Here is a 6,000-nt window from a genome sequence, read left to right on the forward strand (position 1 = left end):
TAAGGACACTGCTCTCTCCCTCAAGAAGGTAATGAGAGTGTCCCAATGACACTGTTCTTTTTCTTTATAGGATTGAGAGTAGAGGCAAATACTACAAACGCTTTGGAATCCATGTGGAAGAAGGACGTCCATGAAGTGTCCCAACAAGTTCAAACTCTGCAGAAAGCTTTTCAAAACACCCAGCTGTACACACAGTGAGACCTTCAGATTATGAGAACAGACCTGAAGGATGAACTAGGTGAGCAGGGCCATTCCCCAGCAGGACTTCATCTCCCTGAAGGTCAATCTGGCTCTACAGGTAAACTGACCTGTGAGTTTATCATTTACCTTTTGTCAGAAAGGGCAGAACTTCCTTGGGAGCAGCTCTTATATCCCAGTCATCTGGAACACCTTTGTTGCTGAGGTGGCAACTGGAGATGGTCAAGGTCTCTCTTCTCTCACTTGTTGTAAAAGGGAGTGAAAGAACATCTCCTTGTTCCTTTTTAAGAGGAAAGTTTTGTGTCATTAGTGGGACACGACCTCACCTCAAGGGAGAAAAATCATTGTCCCAGTGACACCAGTCTTTTTTCACAGGAAGGACAGTGGAGGCAAATGTCACAGGGAATATAGCATTCATGTGGCAGAAGGACCTCCTGCATCTCTCCCAGCAAATTCAAACTCTGAAGCAAACTTTCCAGAACATGAAGGTTGCTATACAGCGTGACCTTCAAATGATCAGAAGAGACCTGGAGAACAAACTAGGTGAGCAGAAGCATTTCCATGACAGGCATTCATACCTCTAAAGGCAAAGGCTGCCCTACAAGCAAACTGTCCTGGAACTTGTCCGCCACATCTCCTCAAGGGGGATGGGGAAAGACAGCTCTTACACAGGAAACAGTTTTTGTGCTCTGTGACACCACGCAATCCTCATAACAAAGAATATTATCTCCCCAGAGTACTCTCTGGAGAGATAGAGTGGGATCATTCCTACCCTCCATCCTTCCCAGGGGGCCTTGGTCAAGCCATTAGGAAGACCCACAGGGAGTGGGAGATACCTAAGAGAGCCCTAAGAGATGCTCTGACAGGGATTTTATATGACGAGCTGTGATGACGAGCTTTTGGGCATTGTCATTACCGACCAATGGTCTCTCCCTCAAGAAAACCATGAACCATGAAACCTTTGTCCGAATGAAAATGTTCTTTCTTCTCAGGAGGGACAATGGAGGCAAAAACAAGCACCTTAGAAGCCAGGCTGGAGAAAGACCACCATGAAGCCTCCCAACAAATTCAAACTCTGCAGGAAAATTTCCAGAAGAGATATGAGGCCATACAGTGTGACCTTCAGAGGATCAGAACAGACTTGGAGCATGACCTAGGTAAACTAAGGCTATTCCCCAGCAAGCTTTCATCTCTCTAAAGAAAAAAGCTGTTCTACAGGCAAACAGTCCTGTGAACTTATTCTCAGGACTCACCTCCTCAAAGTGGTTGAAGAAGGAGAGTCGTTACATGGCAAACCAGTTTTCTGCTCTGTGACACTGAAACACCTCCAAGTTGAAGAACCCACAACTAGCCCAACCCTATGCTCACCTGCTTGGCTAGGGGGCATCGCCATGGCCAGTGCATGAGGTGCGGGCAGGAGAGGGCACTGGCAGCACCCAGCACTCTCTGCCAAATGTCCAGGGACGTTGCCCTGGGCAGGCACAGGGTCCATATCCAATCTTGGGAACCACTGACCAAGGCTGAGGTACAGTGAACGTTCCTGGGACCACAATGGGTTCTGAGGGACAGGTAGGGGATGTCCCACCACATCTTCCTCGTGAAAAAGAGTGTTGTTTCCCAGGGCACACAGATGCTGTCTGGAGAGATGGACTGAGGCCAGTGCTGCCTTCAGTGCTGCCCAGCAGGCCTTGGTCAAGCCTTTAGGGAGGACCACAGGGAATGGGAGAGTCCTAAGGGAAGGTGCTCTGCCAGGGAGTTTAAATCAGAGCTTCAAGGCATTGTGATTGCAGGTTGCCAGTCTCCCCCTCAAGACAGCAATGAGACTGTTCCAGTGAGATGCTTCTTTCTTCACAGGAAGGACAGTAGAGGCAAATACAAGGACTATGGAATCCATGTGGAAGAAGGACCTTCTACAGCTCTCCCAGCAAATGCAAACTCTGCAGGAAGCATTCCAGAACATGAAGGGGTCCACACAGTGTGACCTGCAGATGATAAGAGCAGACATGAAGAATGAACTAGGTAAGCTAGGCCATTCCCCTGCAGGCCTTCATATCTCAAAAGGCAAAAGCTGCTCTACAAATGTCCTGTGATCTAGTTCTTTGCCTCCTCCAAGTAGGTGCATGGGGCAGAACTTCCTTGTGAGCAGCTCTTTTGTCCCATGACAGTGGAACATCTTTGATGGTGAAATGGTGCTGGGAGTCAGTAAACGTTTGTTTTCTCTCCATCACATTTGGAGGGAGTAAAAGCACAGTGTCTTTTTAGTCCTTTTTAAGAAGAACCATCCCTTGTAACTTGTGATACCGTACTCATCTCAGGTGAGGCAAAACCACATTTCCACTGACACCAGTCTTCTCTTACAGGAAGGCAAGTGAAGGAAAATACCTCAAGGGTCTTGGAATCCATGAGGCTGATGGACATCCAGCAGCTCTCCCAAGAAATACAAACTCTGGAAAAAACTTTGCAGACCTCACTGGGGTCCACAAAATATGACTTAGGTGAGCAAGGCCTTTTCCAGCAGAACTTCATCTCTCTGAAGGCAAAAGCTGCTTTACAGGCAAATTGTCCTGTGAGCTTCTTGTACACAGCTTCTCAAAGTGGATGGAGAGGGACAGATTTTCTTGGCAAGTAGCTCTTGTGTCCCCACCTGTGAAGACACCTGAACACTGAGATGATGGCAGCAGGTGGTCAAAGTTCCTCTTCATTACCTTGTCTATGAAAGGAATGTGTAGTGTAGGCTCTCTATGACCCAATATGTGGTAAAGGGGCCCACCTCCATGCCTTAGTATTGTCTTCTTGCTTTCCCCACTTCTCTTCCCCTTAACAAATATTGTTGTCTCCCACAGCCCATAACTGCTGTTTGGAGAGATGGAGGGGGCTGATCCCAACCCTCCATCCTGCCCATCAGGCCTTTCTCAAGCCTTTGGGAGTGCTCACAGGACCTGTGCTCCTTCCCTAGCACTCCAGCAGTCAATCCATCCAAACCAGTTCTACTGAGCTGGGAGGGTCTTTGTTCTCCTTTTTCCAGAGCCCATGTGCCCCAGAACACTGGGAGTTGGAGACTTCAGGGAAGGAAGGACCACTACGAGTGTGAGAGTCCCAGATGAAATGTAGGGGCTCAGGCCTTGGGCAAGGCCTGCTCCTCTTCCCCCTGGCCCAGCAGTGCTCGATCACTTTGACAGGGTCTCCAGGAGTAACTGGTGCAGTGAAAGTCACCTTTGCTTCCTGGCAAGCCTTTCTCTGTGAAAGCCTTTAGTTTAGGGTCTGGCCATTCCTCTGGCCTCTCTTTCCCATTTGAAAAGGAAAGGGAGGCTGAGTTCATCTCACAGCACATTTTAGTCCTCCTCGGTCCTCAGAGGAAGCAAGCTGGAGCCATATGCCCCATGTCTGGAAAACAAAATTATCACACACCCTGATGTTTTCTCTGGGAGTCTTTGATGAAATGAGAGTAGAACTGGTTAAGAGAAGGGTGCGTGTGTGTGGTGGGGGAGTAGGAGAGCATGGGCGTGGCATCAGTGTGATGAAGGAGAGCGAGCTGGGTGTCATGTTAAGAGATATCCTCAATCCCGTTCTGTTTGACTGTGTTGTCAGCGCCCCAGCAACACTACGAGCCTTGCATCTGACCATACTGTCAGTGTCAGAGTAGGGGAGCATGAGAGTGGCCTCATTGTCACCAAGGGGGGAGAGTTGGCCAATTTTGCTTCATTGCCAGAGCAAGCACTTATTTCCTGCTTTTCTCCTTTCCCACAGATCTTCCAGTCCTACAGTCCTACAAACGTAAGCATAAGTGAGATGAGGAAGTGAGTACTCAAGAGCCTGAGTGCAGCTCTAGAAAACACATCCAACCCCCTCAGATAGCTGTTTGGGGAAGAACACACTCAGGGAAGGGTGGTTGGCTGACTTTTTGCTGTTATGTGCTGCCCAAGGCCCTGCCTGTGTTCCTCAGGAGCCCTCTCCACTGTGGGGAGCAGGCACAGCTGGCTTGCAGTGGCCACTGCAGCTCCATCTTCCACTCCTGATTTGGCTCTTGGGCCTCTCAGGAAAAGTGTCTGAAGCTGATCTTGCTCCACAGCAGGAGCAGCTCCTTCTCCTTTCAATCAGAATTGAGCTAGAGGACCTCAGTTTGTGGCACTGCACCTTGCTTGAGTCCTACCAGGGTTCCTCCCATCCCCTGATGCATGTAGAAAGCTGAGGCAAGAAACATTCCCCTATCCTTGTGGCACTGCAGGCTTCTCTTCCACTCTAATCCATGTGCAAGCAGTATCATGCACTGGTGGTCTCCTGTTATTGAGGAAAAACGTGCTTAAAGCTTGAAAATCCCCTTCAGACTTTGGCAAGGAGTTAATCCAAACCTAATTACAGCTGCTGGCAAGCAAACCTAATTCCATCTGCTGCCAACTCCTGATCCTTTCTCTCAGGCTACCCCCTGCCAGCAATGCAGAGATGGAGGCAGAGAAGGTTGAGCAGCACAGCCTCATCCTAGCAGCTGCCTGCTGTAGTCTCAGGAGCACTGGAAGAGTGTCTGGCATTTGGTATATGCTGGCTGCCACTCTCTCTGGCAGAAACGGACATGGCAGGAGGAGAGGGAGAAGCTTGAGATATCCTAAGACAAGAGCCTGCTGAGTGCACCTGAGCATGGAGAGGGGGAAGGACAAATGAGAGGGGGATGATGGCAGAGAAGGGAAAGGTTCAGCAAAGCAGAGCTTGTGTTTTCTGCTCCTCATGGCCTGACTTGACCATTGCAGGAGATGTCATCCTGGATGCTGACACAGCTCATCCCAGATTGGAAATCTCTGCAGATGGGAGGACAGTGAAAGATACTGGTGTCATCAGATTCATGCTCAGAAATCAGAAGAGATTTGATTCCCATCTGTTTGTGTTGGCAAAGGAAGGATACACTTCTGGGAAACACTATTGGGAAGTAAATGTTGGGACAAGAAGAAACTGGGCCTTGGGTATTGCCTCTGAATCTGTGGCTCGCAAAGGGACTTTGACTCTGTGTCCTGAGAATGGCTTCTGGGTTATCGCATGTGTAGACGGGCAAGATTATTTGGCCTGCACGAATCCTTGGACCTCTCTGACTGTGACTGGCTATTTGTCAAAGATTGGGATCTTCTTGGACATCCCAGCCAAGAAGGTTTCTTTTTATGATGTATTTAAGGCAGTAGCTTTGTACACTTTGAGCATTGCTGATGGCAGCAGACAGGAAGGCAAATTCCTTCCCTTCTTCTCTACAGGCCTTGCTGCTGCTGAGCCTGACACTGAACCACTAGCAATACTGCAGTTTTATGATGATGATGATGATTAGTTTACTCTGCATTTCAAAGGTCAATACTGTGATTGAATCACATTGTAATCAGGTTGCTGATTTGTGTCTTCTGAACAAAAGTATTGAATTAGAGGACAAATCTGCCATAGCGGTCAGCTTTCTAAATCATGCATCAGAATGAAAAGTTTTTTGAGGGAAATTTTATTTTGTCAAGGGAAATAAATTTTCTTTTGTGATAGTATGAAAAAAGCACTTGTGGACTTAATGCACCCTCTTGTGTCAGTTTTAGTGATTGCCGGTGTAGCAGTCTTCCTTCTCTTCCCCACTCCCCCTTCTGTTACAAACCTGGAAATACCATTATAATTTTCAGAGATAATAGCTTGTATATTTGTAATTATTGAAAATGGGGCTGGTTTCTTCTAAAACCAAAGTGGGAGATTTCAATTCTCCATTGAAATGTATATTGAAAAACTAGAAACACATTGGAAGAGACCCACCAAGTAAACCTAGACTAATCCAATATTGTCATCAGTAGT

General features: G+C 47.8%; 1 pseudogene; it reads left to right on the forward strand.

Moving 5' to 3' along the window:
* LOC128938388 (E3 ubiquitin-protein ligase TRIM58-like) overlaps positions 1-5,503 on the forward strand; it is a 43,734-nt pseudogene extending 38,231 nt beyond the window's left edge.
* The last annotated feature ends 497 nt before the right edge of the window (positions 5,504-6,000 follow it).

Source organism: Melozone crissalis, unplaced genomic scaffold (assembly GCF_028551555.1).
Source record: "Melozone crissalis strain CALT ecotype California unplaced genomic scaffold, PUWL_Pcris_2 ptg000026l_1, whole genome shotgun sequence".
In the NCBI taxonomy this organism is placed as follows: Eukaryota; Metazoa; Chordata; class Aves; order Passeriformes; family Passerellidae; genus Melozone; species Melozone crissalis.